The sequence below is a fragment of the Mustela nigripes genome, chromosome 7 (genome assembly GCF_022355385.1).
Source record: "Mustela nigripes isolate SB6536 chromosome 7, MUSNIG.SB6536, whole genome shotgun sequence".
Lineage (NCBI taxonomy): Eukaryota > Metazoa > Chordata > Mammalia > Carnivora > Mustelidae > Mustela > Mustela nigripes.
This window is the reverse complement of record NC_081563.1, coordinates 109,807,474-109,831,543: the sequence shown is the minus strand read 5'-3', so window position 1 is coordinate 109,831,543 and position 24,070 is coordinate 109,807,474. Positions and strand designations below refer to the sequence as shown.

Sequence of the window (24,070 nt, the reverse complement as noted above, 5' to 3'; positions counted from 1 at the left end):
CAGGATGGAGGCTAGTCCAGGACCTCAGAGCAATAAGTAACATTATCCCTGGGCACCCTGTTGTTCTCAACCCCCACACACTGATGTCCTTTCCCACTAAAAGCAAATCCTCCTTCCCTGTAATTGTTCTATATAGTGCACTTTTAGTGTTCCAGTTCATAAGGACAGTATCTTCTTGCTTTCACCTGGGAAGAACAGTAATAAACCTGGACAGTAATGCTCCAGGTTACACAGGCAGTCCTTCTTAACTCCTTATAAACCTTAAAAGTTGATTCAGAGGATATAAAGTTTCCTGCAGGCTCTAGTTGGTTACAATATGTATGTATGTTCTGCTTTTCTGCTCCTTTTCTTAAACATTTCCACAGGAGGCAGCATTCATCTGTTAAAAACTTTTGGCCTCAAAAGGACATAAAATTGGGGCACCTGGGTGGCTCAGTCGGTTAAGCATCTGCCTTCGGCTCCAGTCAGGATCCCAGGGTCCTGGGATTGAGCCCCGCATCGGGCTCCCTGTTTGGCGAGCAGCCTGCTTCTCCATCTCCCTCTCCCACTCTCCCTGCTGTGTTCCCTCTCTCGATGTCTTTCTCTGTCAAATAAATTAATAAAATCCTTTAAAAACAAAACAAAACATAAAGTCTTCAAAGACAAATTGCAGCTTGCAACAACTCAGGTTCATCTTAGGGCACCTGATCTCAGAACAAGGACTACATTTAGACTCAGGCTGGTTTCACAGCACCCAAAACCTAAACTAAGTGCCAATTACAAAGTATTTGGGGGCTGGCTGTCTACTGTCAAAACTGAGATTCCAAACTTCTCTCTTACAGCTCAACCATTGTATGCTTTACTTGAAAAATGACAAACCTGACCCTGTCATTCAGAAAGATCGAGAAGACCTAGCTTTGGAGACTTTAAAGAAACGCCTAATAAAGCCTCCTGCCCTCGACATCCTAATGATCAACTTCCCCCTTCCTCATTGTGTGTGAGAAGAAAGAAAATGCCTGGAGTACTTACCCAAAAATATGGGGGACCATCACTAACCTACAGGATAGGAGAGCCAAACACTGGAACCTGTGCCCAGGGATGTCCCTTCAGCCCCCACCTCAGAACCATTCCTGTCACTGCCCTTCTGGTTCAGGCCCGTGAAGAAAGAGTCTCAGGATTCCCTCTAACCAAGCTTGTGCTGCCTGCAGAAACCCCCCTAAAATCTCACCACACTCAGGGGCTTAGTCAGCCGCCTCACCTCCTAGGGGATCCCCCTGCTACCTGCTCGTCACGGAACTCCTTCTCACTGCCATAACCATAATTAAGCCTGCTATTCTCCTCTCCTCCTTCACGGAGGAGACCCCTCACAAATGCCTGAGACCGACAGATCACCTCTGGACTTCCTGTGACAATTCCTAGCAAACTCCTCTAACCAAGGCGGATTTTTCATGTTTTACCAATGGTGCTGGTTTAGAGGATGAGAATGACAAGTACCATGCTGGGAATGCTAGTGTGGCCCCTCTGGAAGGGACCGAGGCAGCACTTCTACCTTTAGCTACTTGAGCCCCACAGGCTGAGTTTCACGCTCTCAGGCAAGCTTGTACCTTGGCCATAGATCAAACCACAAACATTTATACCCACAGCTGGTCTGCCTTCAGGTAGCTCAGCACTCTGGAATGTTACGCCAACAATGTGGTACCCTTATGTCCAAGGAGGATAAGATTAAAAATGGCTCCTAGGGTTAAAATTCATTAAATGCCCTACTTTTGCCAGCTGCTCTTTTACTGAATTTCCTGGGCATTCCAGATTCAACTCTTTGGAGGCCGAAGGAAACCACCCCACGATACTGCCACCAAAACACTGCTCTCAAAGAAATCAAGAGCCAAACCTCCTTCACAGTCCAATGAGATATTCTCCCAAATGAGGCTTTTGAAAAACTGACCAGAGACACCTGACAACTGGCCCCCAGAATAGGAAAAACAATACTGGGAATCTAATCATTGTTGCTTTGATAAAAAAATAAATAAATAAACTGTGGTTTGGACCAAATAATCTGGCCCAATTCATGAACCAATACAGTGGGGAGATATAAATAAAGCCACAAAAAGTGCCTACCTCACCTGCCCCATGTGTCCAAAACATAATGCAAAAAATTCACTCACACCACTCACTTGAAATTACCAAAGGGGCCATTCAAGGTTTGGCAAATGGATTTCATAGAGCTACCCCCCATCTCACGGATTTAAATATGTTTTAGTCATGGTTCTTATGTTTTCTCCCTGGACCACTGCTGTCTCTCGCACCCGAGGCCACTACTGTTTCTGTAGCTAAAATTCTGTTAGAAAAAAAATCATCCTCATGTGGAGAACTCCTCTTTAACTTCAGAGTGATGGAGGAACCCATTTTGGCAGGCAGGTGTTTCAGCAAATCTGCGCCGCTCAGCCAGGTTTACGACACTTCTGCCCTCAGATTGGTCCAATGTGCTAAGGGCACTATTAAGATTCAACAGGCAAAATCGGCAGAGACCTCCCCTCTTATCTGGGCCTAAAGCACTGACATTGGCCCTTGCTAACTCAGACCCAGCCCTTCAGACTTTGACCCTCTGAAATAACCAGAGAAAGACTGATACACTCCGTCCCCGCCGCCTTTGACCCATGGTTGATAGAGATACACTTCAACTGTGTAAAAGCCTCGTAGCTCCTGTTGAAAATAACCAGGCGCTAGTAGAGACGTGTTTTCACCACACACTCTGGAGATGAAAACTTCAGAATCACACCTTGCACCTGGAAATTTCATCTACAGTAAAAGACCTCCAGAAAGACTCTCTTCAGCCTCCCTGGAAAGACCCCTCCTAGGTGCTGCTAACCCACCCACGTGCTGCCAAACCCCAGGGAACAGACGTGCTGCATTCACACAACCTGTCGAAAGTCAGCAAACCCTGACTGGACCTCCACACTGCCTGCTGACCTGAAAGTAATGATTTCCTAGAATTGAAGCAGACACATCTGGATGAGACTGCTTCCCCCAACATGTCCAGCCCTGGCCTGTTAGAAGGTTCAGGATTCACAAAGTCTCTTTTTCATCTGGACTATTAACAGAGTCTAGATTCTAATCCAAAACTCATGGTTTCTGAATTATCAACTTTACTGTATTATTACATTTGGTTAGAACAGTTCTTTCAAGATAACAATACTGTTTTAAAGTATCTGCAGAGGTTTGCTGTTTCGCAAAAAGCCCACCAGCTATTGCTTCATATTTATACCTGCACTGTACCTTCCCAAATGAACTCAGTTCATTCTTAAAAATGCTCCTGTCATATTCATTATTCTGTTTTCATGATGAGCTCAAAGGGATGACTTCTAGTAGGCGTAATGAACTCTGGGTCTGCTTCCTATAGAGAGAATTTTCTCCCCTAAATTGTAATCAGTGCCAATGAATATTTTTAGTTGGCTCCTTTCAAAGATTTTATTTGAGTAATCTCCACACCCAGCAAGGGGCTCAAACTCACAACCCAGAGATCAAGGGTTGAACGCTCCACCAACTGAGCCCCCCACGTGCCCCTAGATAGCTACTTTCAGATCTAGGATTCTGGTTTAGAACCATCACACAAGGATGCCTGGGTGGCTCAGTGGGTTAAGCCTCTGCCTTCAGCTTGGGTCATGATTCCAGGGTCCTAGGATCAGGTCCTGAGTTGGGCTCTTGGCTCGGTGGGGAGCCTGCTTCCTCCTCTCCCTCTCTCTGCCTGCCTCTCTGTCTACTTGTGATCTCTGTCAAATAAATAAAATCTTTAAAAAAGGAGGGGGAGCGGCACCTGGGTGGCTCAGTGGGTTAAAGCCTCTGCCTTTGGCTCAGGTCATGATCTCAGGGTCCTGGGATCGAGTCTCGCATCGGGCTCTCTGCTCAGCGGGAAGCCTGCTTCCTCCTCTTTCTCTCTCTGCCTGCCTCTCTGCCTACTTGTGATCTCTCTCTGTCAAATAAATAAATAAAATCTTTAAAAAAAAAAAAAAAAAAAAAAGAACCATCACAGAATTTGGAACTGTCATGTTACTTTTGATTCTGTACTTGTTGCCTGTCAAACTTTTATAAAAATGACATACCCATGGGCACAAGGGTGGCTGAGTCTGTTAAGTGTCTGCCTCTGGCTCAGTTCATGATCCCAGAGTCCCAGAATAGAGCCCTGCGTTGGGCTCCCTGCTGGGCCATGAGCCTGCTTCTCCCTCTCCCTCTGCCTGCTGCTTCCCTCGCTTGTGCTCCTCTTTCTCTCTGTCAAATAAATAAATAAAATCTTTTTTTTTTTTTAATGAACATACCCAATAAAGAGAAAATCTCCAACGCTTACAATCTGGATAACTATGCACTAGAAATGGGAGATGCCAGAGAGTTCTCCCTGCACCCCTCCTTGTTACTCAAAAGTGACCTCAATCTGTAGAATTTCCAATCTGTAGAATTTTCTCCCAGTGTGGGACATGACACACAGGAAAGGTCCATCCTAGCACTGAGAGACAAAAGCCACTAAATTATAAGACTCTGACTACTGATCAGTAATGCTTTTGGAGAAAAATCTCAATCAAAAGGGGGAAATACAAAAATTTATAAAGGGAAACTTCACTAAAATAGAGTCAGGAAGTTAGAAGGGGGAGCCAGTATCACTGAATGCCAACTATAAGAATTGTAAATTACAACCCTAACAGAAGAATCTCAAGAGGAAAGAATCATCAATAACAGGCCGGAAGAGGGGAAAATGTATAGTATCTCATCTAAGAAATTAACCACTCCTGCAACTCAGCCAAAGACAAACCCTCACATCACCCTGAACTCCTACTTTTCTTCCAAGGATTTCGGACTTCCTCATTCTCCATAAAGTAACCTTTTTCTCCTTTGTTTGTTGGCCATAGCTTTTATGTCCAAAGTTGCAAATCTCGGTTAATAAACCCATAAAATAACTTTTATTTTTCAGGTTAACGTATCATACCTGTGCACTTTATTTTCGCAACGGCCCTCGGAAATGACTGGGTCCACACTTCACAAGTAAGAAAACCAAGAGGGGCGAAGCCTGGTCAAGGTCCTGGAGCTCCTATGTGACAAAATTATGACGATTGGGCTTTATGACTCTACACTGTGTTCAATGCCAGCACCACAACACCCCACCAGTGCTGTTTGTGGTGAAACAGAGAGAAGATGTGATTACTTAAAAATCACCTTCTTTTAAAGCCTCTTACAAATGTATTGTGAGGGTGCTTCTAGAAAAAAAAAAAGCTGGCTCGTACTCTATTTATTAAGCTGGATTATCAATAGGTACACAGATGTTCATTTTATTGTTTTACATACCCTTATACCTGTGCATATGTTTCACAATAAAAACGAACCCAGAGCCTGACCTGGGGCAGCTGTCTCTGGAACACCAGTCAGGAGTCTGGCCCACCACTGTAAAGAAAAACACAGGTGAGTTTAGCCAGATACCAAGTTTCCTGTTAGAAAACAGTTCCCGGGGCGCCTGGGTTGTTCAGTGGGTTGACGGTCTGTCTTTGGCTCAGGTCATGATCTTGGGGTCCTGGGAAAGAGCCCCACATCGGGCTCTCTGCTCAGCAGGGAGCCTGCTTCCCCCCCTCTCTCTCTGCCTGCCTCTCTGCCTGCTTGTGATCTGTGTCAAATAAATAAAATCTTTACCCCCAAAAAAAAGAAAAGTTCCACTGCAAACTTATTTTTTTAATGCTGCAACTTTTTCTACTGTTTGTTCAGGAGTGAGTTAGCATCACAATCACTGACGGCCTTGAGGCAAATAAGCATACACATGCCATCACACTTGTATCAGTCCAGCCTTCAGGAAGCCTCCAGGGATCCTATTTTTTTTTTTTTTAAATTTCAGAAACTAAACATTGGTCTTTTGCTGTTTGGGGACAAAAATTACTACTCAGTTTGAAATAATGAGAATATGAATGGAGAAACGGTTTTTCTCTTGCTAAAACGCTACATTCAGGGCAGAAGAGAAAGGTAATTTATTTCCAAAAATAAAATCTGCATAACCATAAATCCATTCTAAGCTATGTTTATTAAAAATGTAAAGATTCAGAAGAAAAGCACCAAGGCAACATCCATCAGTGAAGATTATGTCAAGAAGAGGAATAATGGAAATACCAGGGAAAAAAGTAACTAAAGAAACGCTTTTGAAGAATAGCTTATTTTCAGTTAAACTGAAATTATGTATGTTGTCCTTTGAGAAATGCAAGTTGCACAGTATGTGTAGTATAATCCCATTTTTATTAAAAGTATAATTTTACCGAACACATTTGTGGACATAAGAAAGGGCTGGGAAGGATAAAGCGCAAACTGCCAGGAAGTGCAGGGAGGTAAAAGAGGCCCATGTGACTTTTACAATTTGCTTTATCCAATTCTGACAAGTTAGAATTATTTTCCAACATGTGTATGCTTCTTTCATAAATCCTTTAAAAGGCTAAAAAATATTAATTAAGAAAAAAAGCTTCCATGAGGGCAAAGCTGCATATTACCAAAATGTCACTTTAGTTACAAATCAGAGAAAAATCGTCAAAGGACAAGGGCAAGTACTATGACCCTACGAAGATTTGTTTTTGGAAAGTATTTTTTTAAGCTGATTAGTAAATCCAGGGTTTGGAAGGACTGGCTTTCTACTCCACTAGACTATCAGACACCAAAACACAGAAATCGGGTCAGAAGTTCTAATACTGGAAAAATACAAGTGTATTTTTGAGAGAAAAATTAAGCAGGAGGAGCCACTCCACAAAAGCAAGACTGAGTTATCAGTGTGCATCCTTGAACTTCTGTCCCAGCACCAGCCAGCACCCTTCCCCTTTGTATGCCACCACACTCTGGAAATGTGAAGACCTGCCCTTTGCACACAGGGTTACAAGGCTGAGATCAAAGCCAAGGCCCCTGTGAGCAGTTGAGAGGAAACATCACTTGCAGCTCAATAACGTTCCTCCTGACTTTCCCCCTGTAAAGGCCACTCTGAACGCACACAAAAATATTTACAACTCTTCTCTAGTTTCTTAATTGGGATATGCAAAGGTACTAAGTGCTACAGTTTCAAGGTTTTGATTTCACAGAGAAAAAAACACACACACACAAAATTTTGGGGGGGGTGAGTAACAGACATATATATAGAACTGTTATCTTTATATTTTACCATTTCCTTAAAAAAGGATGTTAATACTTCAGAAGCAAGAAGGACATAGCCCTGGGGCCAGTACCATTCTCAGACCAGAAACAGAGCAACCAAATCATTTTGTCAATTCCATAGATGCCAAAAAGGCGGACAAAATACCTACTCCTAAATCAAAAAACAAATACCAAACCTCTTCCATGAAACTTAAAATACTTGTTGAACAGGACAAAGGCTATCTTCTGAAAACGAGGGCAAAACACAAGATATTACGTACTACTTACTCTTCATGCTCTTACATTGAGTTTGTATTTTGTAACTGACTTAAAAGAAGCACATGAATGTACTCCAAAATTTAAGCAAAATGGGCAACTTTTTTAAAACAATTTTTTAAAATCCTGAACAAGTAACAGTACACAAATAGAGAAAACTACAAAAACAAAGAATTGTGCCCCAAAAAAAGATGCCAGGCTTAAGACAAATTTATAGGTCAGTTACATCCTAACCTCCTGGTAACGAAATAGGAAATGGGAAACCTTCCCAATTCCTTCTGGGAAAACTGACAAGCTAACAAAGAAAGCACAAGAGAAGAAAACTGTATGTTAAATTCACTTGCCAGTCCTGGATTTTTTTTTTAACTTTTGCATATTTGACATGCGAATAATGACATCTGGTTTCAGTCTTGATTTCTTTGATCCATGCGTCTATAATTCTCTTATGAACTGTTAAAGTGCCTTTTGTCCATTTTTTTCAGTAGGTTTGACTTTTTTCTTATTCCCTGGTCAGAGCTCCTTACAAATTATGGACATTAACTGTTTGTCATGTTGCAAACATTTTCCCCCAGAAAAAGTCAAAGACTGCTTTTTTTTTTTTGTTTATATCACTTGAAATAAAGAACAGCTTTTTCACCTCCCTTAAGTCCAATCTCACATCTTTTTCAATTGCTTCTAATACTTTTGTACTTAGGAAGCCCCTCCTCACTCCAAGATGAAAGCAATATTCACCTTCATTTTCATCTATATGTTTTTGGTCAAAATAACTTTTAAATGTTTAACATCCATCCCTTTAAAAATGCATATCCAGGAGCGCCTGGGTAGCTTAGCTGGTCAAGCAGACGGCTCTTCCCACTTCAGTCATGATCTCAGAGTTCCTGGATGGAGACCAGTGTCACATCCCCACTCAGCAGGGAGTCTGCTTGAGATTCTCTCCCTTTCCCTCTGCCCCTCCCCCTCCTGGTATGAGCCTACCCATCCCTCCTCCCCCATTCTCTCAAATAAATCAATTCTTTAAAAAAATAAAAATGCATATCCAATAAAATCATAGCTCTAGGAATATAACTAGATGAGTATAATTTTATTTACTTTAGTTATAGAATAAGTCGATATTCAATATTTAAGGGCTGGCTAACTAAATTATGACAATAAAATGCTTTACAATAAAACACTTCAAAAGCCATTCAGGAAAACAGTCCCGCTCTGTTACTAAGTGGGGGGAGGGAGGGAAGAAGCAGAATACCCTCCCCATTTTTATATAAAAACTATGTTTGTTTGGTAAACAGGCAGTCTAGATACTTTACCTAAATATTAACAGTGATCCTTCCTGAGTGTCAGATTGTATGTGGGGTCCTATTTCTTTATGCTTGTCTGTTTTACATTATTAATGAACATGTATTACATTTGTGATTAGAAAAAAAAGCTTAAAACTCGTAAATATACATGCAAAACAAGCCAATAAAAATAATTTTGCCCACATGCTTAAGTTGCAACTGTCTTTCAAAAAAATTAAAAATGCCTTTCCTTTGCTTAACACATTTAATCCCATATTACAAATAGGATAATAATGACTTAATTCAAGAAAAATGGAGGGTTGCCAATCTTCCTTAATTACCCAAAGATCTAAGGAGTAATGTCTGATTTATACTCCTGGCAAAATGACCAAATTAAAAAAAACAGCCCAATGACAATGATCAGTGGTAATAAGTCAAGCTCAGCTAACACAAACCATTCCATTTTTCCTTAACAAACTGTGCCTTAGCACGTGAACAAGTACAGCTAAGTTCAACTAAGCTGAAAAGCTAACCCCAAAAGCTTCCCATCAGACTGGACGTGTCTTTATCCTCTAATGCCCCAATCTCTCTCTGAACAGCCCCATTCTCTGCCTGCTGGTGTGGGGTGCTTTCTCCTTGACCCACCCAGACTTGACAGCTCAAGGGGGCTCCCCTGCTATTGCTCCCCCCTCCTGTACCCATTTCCACGGCCTCATTACCATGGAAGACAGGAATAATTCTGGAATAGAATCAGGAGTGTGTGTGAAGAGGGATGACAAGATCCCCCCAGGAACCTGCTAGCCCCAGAACTCCTGAAAACTTCTCCAGTGTCTAAGAATGATCACAATTAGATAATCCCTGTCATCAGACTGAAGTGACTCAGGGTCAGAATTTTGAACTCAGAACCAGGAAAGACCTGAAGATGGTCATGCGGAGGTCTCAGACAGGCCACTTCTCCCCAGATGTACCTCAGTATCCTCAGAATGAACACAAAGGATCGATTAGAAAACCCACAGACTCACCAGCCAAGGAAGGGAGGGGCACAGAGGGAAAGCAGGGTCTCACACCCAGCCAGAAGCAGCAAGAGAATAGATACCAAACCAGTCTCATTTCCCACTAGGAACCGTGGAAAGGGAAAGAGAATAGTGTGGATAGGCAGAGAGAGCCCAGAGCACCTTCTCTGAGTCCTGTGCTGCACGTGTTATTAAAATCCCGCCCACGACCTCAGGAGTTAACAAGACTAACAAAGACTAAAAACTAGTTAGGACAAGCGTTTCCAGAGACCTGGAATACACAGCAAGTCCATATTTTGGAAAAAGCCTAAAGGACATAATTAGAAAGAGTTACTAGAGGCTATTATTTAAGTATGATACAAAAGTCTCCATTTTTTAATAGTACCGGCATAAAAACAAGAAATGAAAGCTCAAGAACTCCATCAACCCCAAAGAGACACCATACATGCCCAAACAGAAAAGTACGAAACACCACAACTGTCGAAATTTAAAAGTGGAGTGGAAAGCTTGTCGATGACCTCTAGCCCCCCTTTCTGGTTCTTCAGAATAACAGCACCCAACTTCCGGGTGCTCCCACTTAAAGTTCCTAATTATTGGGACCAGGATGGTGAAAAATCTTCAAGTTCATATCTAACTTTTTAAAATTCAGCTGATTATTCCCATCATACTTTGAAAGACAAGCAGATTTGAAATCTAAAAAACCTTTTAAGCAAAATCACATTCTGACAGATTTTTATTCATTTTTAAGAAAAATGCTTTGTTTGAAACCATAGAGTCTGAAAAATGGCTTTTTTTTTTTAAAAAGCTAAAGCCCTAAAAATGATCTATAAATAAAACTTCCTGGAGGGCGCCTGGGTGGCTCAGTGGGTTAAAGCCTTTGTCTTTCGCTTAGGTCATGATCCCAGGGTCCTGGGATCAAGCCCCGAATCCGGCTCTCTCTGCTTGGTGGGGAGGCTGCTTCCTCCTCTCTCTCTCTGCCTCTCTGCTTACTTGGGATCTCTGTCAAATAAATAAATAAAACCTTAAAAAAAAAAACAAAAAAACCACACAACACTTCCTGGATACATCATAAAATAACAAGACAAACTGGGAAACATATTTGTAACATTTACTAAAATGCTAATATCCTGGCTGTAAAAAGAACTGCTATAAATCACCAGGAAAAAGATGGAACACAAAGCTAGAAAAATTGGTAAAAGAAATAAATAAGCCAAACAAAATATAAACGGCCCCCAAAACTCAAAAGTGTTCAAACCCACTAGTTATCAAAGAAAAGCAAAATAAATATGATTCTATTCTTTGCCCAAACTGGTTTTTAAAAAAGGGAGGAGGGAGGAAAGCTTAACCATAACAATGATTCCCAGTATGTTAACCTGGATACAGTAAGTATACTGTATATGTTATGTAGCAAAGCCTTAAAAATGCAAATGATGTCCTTTCCAAAAAAGCAGCCTAAAGAAATAATCTGAAAAATGCACCCAGATTTCCATACAAGGCTGTTCACTATTGTGTTGTGTTCACCGCAGCACAAAACGGCTCATAAGCTAAATGCCCAACAATAGAAGGATTTGTCAAATAAAACATGATGCATTCAGCACAAATGAGCTGTTAAAAGCCATGTTTTAAAGGGCTATTTAATGATTTAGTCATATGCCTAAAGTACATTGCTAAATTTTTTTTTAAATGGTTTAAAAAGCCCCTGTATCTCTATTTCAAAATACGAATATACACATGTGCATATGTACAGGTGCACAAACAAAAAATTTTACTTTCAAGTAAATTGAGAAAAGAAATATTCATGGAGTAAAACAAGCTATTTTGTGTGTTTCCACCACAGTCTTAATATTCCTTAATATTCTGAGACAGGACTCACTTTCAGCTATTTTTCCAGTAATTCTGACTTTAATTCTGATCAGTTCTGACCAACAGCCTCATATACTTCAATAATAACTAACCAATAGTTTCAGGATTCTTTATACAACAATCCCTAAAAAAGTCATGCATTTCCTGCATATTCTTCTCAAATCAGTCCATTTCCTATCACAAAAAAGCAAGACACAAAAATTCCTGAGAAAGGACACTCCCCAGGGACTGCTCTATCCTTGCCCTCTCTACAGACCACTGACAACTACACACACCCAGGAGAAAGTTAAAGCCTTTTATCTCTTGGAAAAACAATGTCAGTGCTCAGGTTAAATGAAGAAAAAGCCCACGGACCTCTCTAGCATGAGGCTCTGCAGCTAACATTACGCACTCTTCATCCCACAGTACATTCAGTCAACTAGGCAGAGGCTCTCAAAGGGGCAAATAGCTGCACTTGACTTCACTGAGAGCAAAAGTTCCCAGCCCTGGTTGCACACTGAAATCACCTGGGAATTTTTTTTTTCTTAACCCCAACAGTTAGGCTATACTCCTGATCAAGTGTACCTTAGCTTCTCAGATGAGACCAGGCAGCTGTCATTTCTTAGTTCTCCAGATGATTCCAATTTGTTGTCAAGGTTGAGGACCACTGACCCAAGGCATGTTTTACAAACAATAAATTAACAACCCACGAACATGAATAGAGGAATCAATTCAGGGAGCTGGGGCCAGCAATTATTTTAACTAAAAAAAAAAAAAAAAAAAGAATGGAATGGGCTAGAATAAGCTAGAACATAAAATGCATTGCTCCTAGTGCAAATAGATAATATCTCGTGAAATTTTTCAGTTAAAAATATGTAGTTCTTGGCAATACTATTGAGACTGATCTACAGATTCAATGCAATCACTATCAAAAATCCCATCTGCCTTTCTGGCAAAAATCGACAAAATGATCCTAAAATTCAAATAAAAATGCAAAGGACCCAGAATAGACAAAACAATCTTGAGAAAGAACAAAACTGGAGGACTCATGTTTTCCAATTTCAAAACTTAGTACAAATCTACAGTAATTATGACACCCTGCTATAAGGATGGACAAACAGATCTACAGGACAGAAGAGAGAATCCAGAAGTAAACTGTAACATTTATGATCAGGTGATTTACAACAAGGGTGCCAGGACAATTCAATGAGGAAAGAACAGTCTTCAACAAACGGTGCCGAGAGAACCGGAAATCACACATAAAGGAATGAAGCTGGACCCCTACCTCATACCATATACAAAAATTAACTCAAAACCAATCAAAGACCTAAATCTAAAAGATAAAACTATAAAACTCTTAAGAAAAAAAAAAATCACAAAACTCACTGTGGATGGATTGGTTGGAGGAGCATTCATGAGTTTGAGCCCCAAGTCAGGTAGACTACTTAAAACTATATATATATATTTTTTTTTTTAAACTCTTAAAAAAAACATAGGGGCAAATCTTGGCGACTTTGGGTGAGGCAATGATTCGTTAGATAAAACATCAAAAGCACAACAACAACAAAATAGGTAAATGAGACTTCCCCCAGAATTAAAAACTTATGTTTTGGGTGCCTGGTGGCTTGGTTGACTAAGCACCCAACTCTTGATTTTGGCTCAGGTCATGATCTCAGCGTTGTGAGATCTGAGCCCCATGTCAGGCTCCAAACTCAGCAGGGAGGCTACTTGAGATTCTTACTCTCTCCCTCTACCCCTCACCCCACTTGCACTCTCTTTCTAAAATAAATCAAAATTAAAACAAAACAACTTTTGTTTGAAAAGGACATCAGAAAGTAAAAGGTAACCCATAAAATGGGGAAAGTTTATAAACTTTTTATAGATAAGAAACTAGTACATAAAACATTAACAATAAAAAGACAATGACCCAGTTAAAAAGGATCTGAATAGACATTTCTCCAGAGACATTATATAAATGGCCAATAAGCACATGAAAAGATGCTCTCCCCCTCTTTAGTCATTAGGGAAATGCAAATGAAATCAACAGTGAGATAACACTTCATATCCACTGGAATGGCTACAACCAAACAGGCACTAACAAGGGTCATTGAGGATGAGGACAACTGTCATCTTGCCGACCCACTACCCTGGAAAAGTCTGGCAGTTCCCAAAAGTGTTAAACATAGAATTATCATATAACCCAGTAATCCCACACTTTGATATTTATCCAAAAGAAGGGAAACATGCTCATACTAACCCATGCACAGGAACATGCAGGGAAGCAGAACTCATAGAAGCCACCATGGAGAAACACCCAAATGTCCATCGACTGACTAATAATGTAGCACTGACACCTGCCACCATGTGGATAAATTATGAAAACAGGCTAAAAGCCCATCACAAAAGAGCACATATGGTAGGATTCCACTTACAGGAAATATCTAGATAAAGCAAATCCACAGAAACAGTGCAGGTGCGTGGTTGCCAGAGGCTGGCTGAGGGGAGGGAAGGGGAGGGAAGGCTGGGGACCGACCACTGATAGGTACGGGGTTTTCTGTCTGGGCTCACAAAAATGGTGTGGAGAGGAGATAGTGGTGGGGGCCACAACTCTGTGAACATACTAAAACAACTGAAGCACACCCTTTAAAAAGGTGGGGCTCAGGGGCACCCGGGTGGCTTAGAAGGTTGGGCCTCTGCCTTTGGTTTAGGTCATGATCTCGGGGAAGGGGGGGGGCGGTGTCCTGGGATAGAGCCCTACACATCAGGCTCTCTGCTCAGTGGGGAGCCTGCTTCCCCTCTCTCTCTGCCTGCCTCTCCGCCTACTTGTGATTTTTCTCTGTGTCAAATAGATAAATAAAATCTTTTTTAAAATTTTAAAAAAATTTGGGGCGCCTGGGTGGCTCGGTGGGTTGAGCCTCTGCCTTAGGCTTGGGTCGTGGTCCCGGGGTCCTGGGATCGAGCCCTGCATCGGGCTCTCTGCTTGGCGGGGAGCCTGCTTCCCTCTCTCTAACTCTGCCTGCCTCTCTGCCTACTTGTGATCTCTCTGTCAAAGAAATAAAATCTTTTTAAAAAAAATTTTTTTTTAATTTAAAAGGTGGGGTTAAAATAAATAAATAAATAAATAAATAAAAAGGTGGGGTTTATGGAATAACAACTCAATGAAACTTTTCTTTTTTTTGCAGGTTATTCTGTGTCGAGCTCCTTCCCCATTGTTCCTTCTGAAGCCCATGCAGTTCCTTAACCAGAGGACAGTATGGATAGATAACCTTTCCAACTCACAGGCGGAGTCATGTATGGATTTCATGGCCAGATCTCAATCTCAGTTCAGGGCATCACAACTGATTTTTTCATCAAACAGGAGTATAAGATTTCAGAACCCACAGTACACGAAGTTAGGTATGGTTTCTGTGAAACTTGCTTGAGATGCGCACGGGCACACTTGATGTGTATATACTTATCAATGAAAGGGAGTCAGTCAAAACAAAGTCTGGAAAATGTATTTTAGGAGTTGACTGACACCTGTCACCTATTCCAAAAAAAAAAAAAGAAAGAAAGAAAGTATGAGATGTTAAGAGTTGAAAACAGAAATTGGGAGAAAAAAATTTGAAGCCACTCTGGAGCATTGCCCCAGGCACTGAACTAAAGGCTAGGACAAGTGAGCTGGACCCCATCTGCCTTTACTGCCCAAGGAATAAAAGATTCCCTGCCCCATCTACCTCCACCACGGCTTCTGAGGGGGAGCAGAGCAGCATCTGGGCACCACCACCCCCCCGTGGGGGAGCCCACAGCAGATCCCACAGGGAGCTCAAGAGGTGAGGGCACAAACCCATCACTTGAAATGGGGTGTGGGGAGGGACCCACAGGCTGCAGGACAGGGCAGGGCCTGAACTCACACCAGGGGTCAGGAAGCAGGTGCAAAAAGCAGAACTTCAACAGAGGAGGCAAATGGAGATTGCTAGAGTATTCAGTTCATCTTCACAGGGATGAAAGAGAAAGGAAGGGAAACAAGAAGCCACAAAAACTTCTCTGAGGAAGAGCACATTTTCAAAGACTGTGGGCCAGAAACCTGGACACAAAAGACGCCAGCAGCTGCACAATACGACAGCATGGTCAGAAAATAGAAGCCCTTGGGATGAACCTGAAGATAAGATAGAACTCCTATAATTCCTCCTGGCAAGAAATTTGAGGTCATCCTCAAATCAGCAGGGAAACTGAACTTCTTTGTGGAGAATTACCACAATAACAGGGTCAGACTCTACCAAGGATTTTTGTGGTACAGAAAACTGCAGGGTCAATGTCAAGGTGACAAACTTTGTCAAAAACATTATGTACATAGAATTCTGCAATTTAGTGAAACAGACCTTGAGAAGAGGACACTTCTTTAATATCATTGAAGATTATATACAATAATGCATTCCGGTAAAAACTAAAAGGACTGTCACATTAAAACCTGTTCTATAAATACTCTATAATTTATTAAGAAAAAGAAATGTATGAGGCATATGAGCGGATCAGGAGAGCATGCAACTCTTGATCTTGGGGTAGCAAGTCCAAGCCTTGCACTGGGCACAGAGCCTACTTTAAAAAAAAAAAAAAGAAATGTATAAGAAAAAGACCGCAAATGGGGGCTCCTGCATGGCTTAGTGGGTTAAGCATCTGACTTCTGCTCAGGTCATGATCTTGGGGCCCTGTGATCAAGCCCCACATAGGGTTCCCTGCTCAGCGGGGTGTCTGTTTGAGATTCTCTCTCCCTCTCCCCCTCCACCTTGTGTGTTCTCTCAAAGAAGTAAATGTTTGGGGGGGTAACTTTTTTTTTTTTTTTAAGATTTTATTTATTTATTTGACAGAGAGAAATCACAAGTAGATGGAGGCAGGCAGAGAGAGAGAGAGAGAGAGAGAGAGGGAAGCAGGCTCCCTGCTGAGCAGAGAGCCCGATGCGGGACTCGATCCCAGGACCCTGAGATCATGACCCAAGCCGAAGGCAGCGGCCCAACCCACTGAGCCACCCAGGCACCCGGGGGGGGTAACTTTTTATTTTGTTAGGACACCGATTTTGGCTAACATAACCACCCTGAGTAATACAGGTGCTTGGTTGGAAGATACATAGAATGTAATCAGTTTCTTTCTCTATTCTTGCTCTTTACCACTGGGAAGAAGGGAGGGGCAAGGGGAAATCACCTCATTCTAAATAAATATTTTTAAATAAAGAGCAAGAAACAAGTAATCTGCAGACATTAGGGAAAAAACAAAAGCTATAAAAGATTGCATAAACCCAAAGATTCATAATCACAGAATAATTCAATATTATAAAGATGACAAGTCTCCCCAAATTTATATACATTTAATGAGATTTCCCAATAAGTTATTTTGAAACCCTAAACTGAAAAATACGGGATAAAACAACAACAAAAACAGAGCATAGGCACTACCAGAGAGTAAAGCCTACTATAGAGTGATTATAATGATGAAAATAGCAAGGTCATGGCAAAGGAACAGACAGATAAATGGAATAAAAGAGCAATTCCCACAACAGATCTAAGGATTCAACATATGATTAAGGTGTCATTTTAATTTAATAAGACAAGGATGAATTAACAAATGGTGCTGGAAAAAATGTACAGGAAAAAAAATCCATACTCCACGCCACACTCCAAGTATTAAATAACAGCCAAATATTTTTTTAAAAGAACGAAAAAACATATAAAAAATATTAATAAATTCTTAGGATACAGAGAGGACGAGAAAGAAAAAGATTGACAGATCTGAATTCAAAGCATAGACAAATATTTGCAACTTATGACAAAAAAATGCAAATCTTAATGGCTTATTTCTCAAACAGAGTGAAAGTAGGATTAAAATAACATATCCAGGGGCGCCTGGGTGGCTCAGTGGGTTAAAGCCTCTGCCTTCAGCTCAGGTCGTGATCCCAGGGTCCTGGGATCGAGCCCCACATCGGGCTCTCTGCTCAGCAGGGAGCCTGCCTCCCCCTCTCTCTCTGCCTGCCTCTCTGCCTACTTGTGATCTCTATCTGTCAAATAAATAAATAAAATCTTTAAAAAAAAAAAAAATATCCAGTAGCATCAACTTTACTCAAAGATTAAGGAGGAAAAATGTTTCATATTAAACCAAGCACTGATGTTTCTGGAATAGAATAAAAAAACTCACATTATTTTTAGATAAAACAGAAGACTTAAAAGTGCCATGCTTGTTATACTCCCTAACACTTCAAAATATGCATATATCCCCCATATCATACTTCTGAGGAATAATTTGTGAATCAGTCTCTTTAATATATAGAGTTCTCAATGATAAAATATGAATTCAACAGAAAATGTTCAGCACTGAGGTCATCCATACCACTGTGAAGCAGAGGTAATCAAACTCTTTGTATAAAGGGCCAGAGAACAAATATTTTAGGCCTGCAGGTCATAGGGTGTCCTGAATGCACACGGCTGTGCCTCAGTAAAACTCGATTTACCAGAACAGGTGCCAAGGATTCTCTCATTGGCAGCATCCGAAATGCAAATTATTGGGCCCCACCCCAGACCTTCTGAAGGAGAAACTCTCCAGTTTGAGTTCTACCACGTCAGACAAGGAAGAGACTGCACCCCCCAAGCCAGGGGATTTGCCTTTGGAGACAGCAAAGGATTTCAGCCAGCACTGCGGAGGGGACAAGAGAGCCAAACCAATTTGAGGCTGAAATCCCAACTACAGTGGCAATATGTGAAGAACAGCATTTCCAGCAGGACTCTCCACCAGAAGAAGGGTGGAGAAGACCATCCCTAGAGTCATAACACCACGGCCTCCTAAAAAGGGATGGTCCAGAACGAAAATGCTAATGCAAGTTTAATTAAATGAAGCTGGTGGGAAAGGGATGCCACCTTGAAGGGAGACCAAGTAAAAGAAAGGACTATATGCTGAGATTGGGGTGGGGGTTGCGGAAGACTCCTACAGGAGATGCCAGGGAGAGCTAACAGAAGGAACAAAGGACACAGGGCGCCTGGCTGGCTTAGTCAGTGAAGTGTACAACTCTTCATCTCGGGGTTGTGGGTTCAAGCCCCATGTTGGGTGCCGGGTGTAGACATTACTTAAAAAAAAAAAAAAAAAAAAGGAGGAGCCAAGGACCAAGCTGGAGTACACAGAGGAACACCATAGCTGGGAATGAAAAACAGGCCAGTAAGAGAAAAAGGAGGGTACAAAGCAAGAATGATCCCAACCTCAGCCTCCTCAGCTGTGAAGTGGGAACCAGAGTAATGGCCTTCAACCGGGGCTGCCATGATCAAAAGACATTCGTGATCACAGGAGGTGCTGGCAGAGCACCTGGCACCCAACTCTAGCTTCTCTACCCTCTTCTAGGCCAACAGGGACTTACAAACCCAGAGCTTCAGACAAAACCTGGGAAGAGCATTCTATCCCTGGACTACTGGAGCTGAAGAGGAGAAATCAAGACCCAGGAAGAGTTAACTCAGGTAAGTTAACCAAATTCCAATTTCTTCATCAATAAAATGCAGCCCAGGACGCCTCTACCTGCCAGTTGCCTAACCATACTGATGTCCAGTGCTTAGCACTGAGCCCATCTCGGGTCCCTTCTATTGCCTGGGAAGGCTCCCAGACAAGAAGTGCGCTTTGTTAAATCGCACTCATATTCATCTTAGAAGATGGGGGGACTCAACACTGTAAGACTCATGTTCACAGTGAACTGAGAGGGAGGTGGCTGCCGGGAGGGTGAGCCTCCAGCGGGCTTCAGAGGCACCCCAGTGCAACAGACCCGAGGGCAGAACCTATGGAAAGAACTGCGGATGAAGGCTTTCCTGACCGGTGACTAGAGAAAGCCATGGTCTGGGGCGGCCGGGTGAGCAACAGCCCAAGGCAACTGGGACCCCCCGTCACTGAGGTGATATGGTGAGTAAGAACTGCAATCAAACGATGGCCAGCAGAAGGGTCTGGGGCTGCGACGTAAAGCCTTTGAGCAGTGGCCGGCAGTGAGGACACTGCACCAAGTCCCAAATATTATCTACTGTGAAATTAGCCACAGTTCTCACCTGTGTTTGTCACATTCACAGACTCAGATGTCTCAGTACAAACTGTATGTGCAGCTCATGCCTGCCACACTTCCTGGGAAATAGGAATTTTCAAAGGTCATTTCTGATGAATCCAGCTCTTTGCTTTTTGTGCTATCTTTAGATTCTAGGCCTGCATAACATGCAACCCCACTGAAGGGGCACAAGAAAGTGCTATTGAATAGAGAGTAGATGGAACTCTCCTTCATAGAGTACATCCTCAGAGGGCCTTAGAAGCCACCTACACCTGAGGTCAGAGACTTGCCGAGGTCAGAGGAGAGAATTAAGACTACAGACAACAGAAGTACCCCAAAAGATTTACATTTCCGTGAAGGAGGAGCTCCCCCAAAACACCCACTCCCTCCCTTTCTGACTGCATTCGGGCTTGTCAGGTTGGTCACCATGCCCTTTGTTACCTTGGACATCTTGGGTTCCTTTCGTTCTAAGTGCACAGGCCAGAAACTTGGACACTGCCCTCAACTCTCTTTGGTACACCACTACCCTCCCCTCACATATCTGGTCCATCAGCATCTCCTCATCCCCACCTCAGAATCCCCTCAGAATCACCCTGGTCTGACCACCACCCTCAGCCCTCACCCAGGAAGACACAGTGCTGCCCCGCCCTCCCTGCTTCTAGTTGATTCTCAAACAGTAATAACCAGCAAATCCCTGTTAAAACCTAGGTCAGTCCCTGTCCCCTCTACTCAAAACCTTCCATCAGCTCCCATTCCCATCAAAGTAAAACCCATAAGCCTTACTGTCACATGGCCTTACATGTTTCAATTCCCACTGTCTCTTTGACAGCAAAACCAAATGCTCTCCTTCTGCCTCAGGGCCTTTGCACCTGCTGCTTCCTCAACTGGGAATGTTCTGCCCTCAGATATCCACATGACTCACTTCCTTCACATCTTCACTCAGACATGACTCAGGGCTTTCCTGTCTATCCTTCCTAAAATTTCAGCTTCAATGTCCACACTTAGTACCCTCAATCCTGCCAGATTCTTCTTCAGGGCATGAAATCTCTGTCTGCCACCTTACCAAGAGTGTGAGCTCCATTAGGGCAGAGAATCTCCATGCAGCAACCAGAGCACCAAAAACACTGCCGGGCTCACAGCAGGTTCTCAATAAATGTACTAAATAGGGGCTCTCTGCTCAGCGGGGAGCCTGCTTCCTCCTCTCTCTCTGCCTGCCTCTCTGCCTACTTGTGATCTGTCAAATAAATAAATAAAATCTTTTTAAAAAATAAATTAATTAAAATGTACTAAATATGTCAAATCCTGTGAAAAGTAGAAGCTGCAAGCAAACCTCCATGATTTGACAGTCAATATAGAACCTGTGACAAAATAACAGGTTAGAAAAAGTAAAGCTGGGGAGAAAAGGAAGACAGTTCCATAAAGCACACACCGAGCTCCTTTAAATCCTAAGTCAATAATGTACAGCCACAGCATAACCTGGAGCAGGAATGTTCTCCAGCAAAAGAATAAAAGCCCAAACCGGCAGCCCTCTGAGGAGAGAATAACTGGAAGAACAGCAGGGAGTAAGAAATGAGTTAATGAGTTTATCTGGCATTGGGAACAGACTAGTGTGTTGGGAGTTTTATAGGCAAGGCCCAGAAACAGGTCAGGGAAGGACTGTAAAATGTTTAAATTAAAAAAAAGCCTAAGAGGATTAAATAAAAATAAGTTTTTAAAAAGCTTTCATTTACAAGTACAAAGCACTATGTAATTGCAAATTATGATGCTGACTTTTAGTCCCCTTAAGCAAAATGGGAAAATTTCTCAAGGTACCAGTGGTGCCAGAAAGGAGTCCCCAAGAGGATCCCAGGTTTGTCTTTAGAGACACTGCAAAGGAAGGCAATAGCCAACTCGGGATTTCTAATACCCCAGACCTTGGCCTTCTTGAGGGCAGAAGACTGAGTGTGATTCCACAATTATTTGTTCAATAGCACCTGACACCAAATTAGCAGATGGACTAACGGAAGGCTATGTGAGCTTGGTCCTGTGAGATCTAACTCCTGCAGGAAGGACTAAGACCTCTAGGCTTTGCTGCACAAATGCGACAGGCAATGTGGCTGGCATGAAACCTAGCAAAACCCTTTCCAATATTCTACCCAAGTACTTTCAAAAGCATTTTTGAAACATCCTAAGGAACATTAAAACTCAGCTTAATTAACTTTTGCCAGTCAGAAAATACAACTGCCATGCAACCATGTGAATAAGGGGGGGGAAAAACGTCAATATGGAAAGTTCCTGAAATACCTTTCCTTTAAAAAAAAAAAAAAAAAAAATCATTCCCCCAACCAAACCAAAAAAAAAAAACAAAAAAAAAAAAAACCCAAGAGAAATGCCCTGGAATTCAAAGAAAGAAGCCGGTCGCCATTTTGACAAAGGAAATGGTCTAGAAAGCAGGTAACTCACGCTCAGGCTGTCAGGTGAAACAGGTAGCTGGGCTAGACACACCTGCTCACCTCCTTTCAACTACCAGGTGTGCTAGGAGGCCTTCCACTGCATACCCACTGCCAGCTATTTCAGAGGCTAGTGCCCAAAAGCTATTAAATTCTGGTAAGGGAAAAGAGACTACGAGTGACCGGTTCACAAGTCATCCTGAGACAGCCAACCATAACCCGGGACAGAATTCAGAATGTCTGAGCAGAAAGGCCCTTTATAAATCTCACCCGTTTCCAACACCTCCGGGGCTATTCAGGGAAAAGTCATGTGCTAAGCTAAAAAGGCAGGTGCAGACAACTGGAAAGAGTGAGGCCCCAGCCCAACAGCATTCAAATACAAAAACATAAAAATAAAAAAGCTTCAGCTACCCCTGATTCTGGTCTCTGGCTTTAGAGAGGAAGAAAACTGGCCGCGAGAAGTCACATGGCTAATTAATGACAGCTCAAACCAGACTGCCTCGGGACTCCCGGTCCCACGTCCTCGCACATCACCGGCCTCCTCAGCACACCCAAACGTCAGCAGGGGCAGCATCTTCCCCCTCCCATCTTCCAGCATTGCAGGAATAAAAGTAACAGCCGCGGCTGACACCCCAGACCTAGAAATCCCTTATGGGTGACTTTCTTCCACCTGCAGTTGCCCTCATTTACCCTTTGCCCTGACAATCAAGAATTTCTCATCAGTCATGCTTAAAACCCCCAGACTGTAGGCCGAGTTCCTGTCAGCTACCCACTCAAGGGTACATCCAGAGTCAAAGGAAGGAGAAAATCCTGAGCCCTTGAAGTAATTACACTCAAGAACGTCAATTTCTCCTTCCAGCAAGGTAGCAACAACGGGAATTCGCGACCCCCGGGGGAACAGGCCTGAGAGAAAGGCCCTGGGGTCGGAGCAGCAGCTTCTAAAATTACTTGGCGCAGCCTTTGTAGGAGAGAAGAAAGCAAAAAATGTACAAGGCAAACCACCCCCCCCCGCGCCGCCCTCTTGATGGCCCTGAATTCCGGGGGGCGCGGGGATGCCCGCGCGCACCTCGCGGGGAGGGACGAGGAGAGAGCGACCCCAGGACGCGTGGGCCGAGGGCCCGGGAGGAGGCGGCGGCGGCCGGCCAGCCCGGTCCCGGGGGGACCCACTTGCCTCCCCGCGGCGCGGCCTGAGGGCCCGAGCGCGCTGCGTCTCCCGGGGCGGCCAGGGTGAGCGACCAGGGGCCAGACCGGGCCGGGTGGGGCGGCGGAGGCTGGGGGGTTGCGGGGCATCCACGGGCTCCGCGGCCACCCTGGCCCGCGGGTGCGGGGACCCGGGGAACCGGCCGGGGCTTGGGGGGCGCAGGCCGCGCCGCGGGGCCGGTGACAGCGCGCGGGGGCCGTGCCAGGCCGGCCTCGTGGGTGCGGCGGGCACCTCGCGGCCCGGCAGGTGCGGCTCGCAGGCCGGGCCGGGGGCGCGGCGGTCCGGCTCTCACCTGGCTGCAGCTCGCTGGTCTCCCGTCCTGCCGCCGCGCCTCGGCGCCGCAGTGCCAGCCGCCGCCGCCTCCGCCTCCGGTCCCCGCGACAGCCGCCTGCAAAATGGCGCCGCGGAGGGGCGGGCCGGGGGCGGGGAGCCGTGGAGCCGCCCGCCCCCGCGCCGGCCCGGGACCCACCTCCCTCTCCGCCCCCGACCCCCCGCCCGGCGGCCTCCCTCCCCCCAGGGGAGGGGCTGTGCCCCCTCTCACGCGGGACCCCGGGCGGGGCAACCGGCCCCCACCCCAGCCGCCCCCCGCGGCGTTCCCTGCGCGCCCCCCACCCCAGGTCCCCTTTAGCTCCCTCCCCTGCGTGGAAGTCGCCCCCCTCCTCGCGCCTTGCCGCCACACCTGCTCCTGGGGCCCACCTGGAAGGCAGAGCGCCCGCCCGGAGGCTCCCCCTCCTGGCTCTCCCCTTTTACCCTGCCTGACACTGAGCCCTGTCACCGCTGCGGGAAGATAATCGTGCAATTGGCGCGGCGCATTGGGCTGGGGGTGGGGGGGGTGGCTGGAGGTTTCACGGCAATTTCACCGTTTCTCGGGTTAGGCCGTCAGGTTT

The 24,070-nt window shown here is 44.1% G+C and overlaps 1 protein-coding gene across 10 annotated transcripts in view; it reads right to left on the bottom strand.

Annotated features, from left to right (window-relative positions):
• The window catches only part of LOC132021748 (solute carrier family 23 member 2), a 131,451-nt gene extending 107,886 nt beyond the window's left edge, over nt 1-23,565 (bottom strand). For 4 of the 10 annotated variants that reach the window (XM_059406578.1, XM_059406576.1, XM_059406580.1 and 1 more), the window contains exons 1-3: nt 23,476-23,565; nt 5,358-5,403; nt 4,952-5,053 (exon numbers count right to left, since the gene is read on the bottom strand). The gene's annotated coding sequence lies outside the window, so the exon portion shown is untranslated. The remainder of the gene's footprint in view (nt 1-4,951; nt 5,054-5,357; nt 5,404-23,475) is intronic. The other 6 variants (XM_059406581.1, XM_059406583.1, XM_059406586.1 and 3 more) reach the window with 3 other exon arrangements.
• Nucleotides 23,566-24,070: the final 505 nt, after the last annotated feature.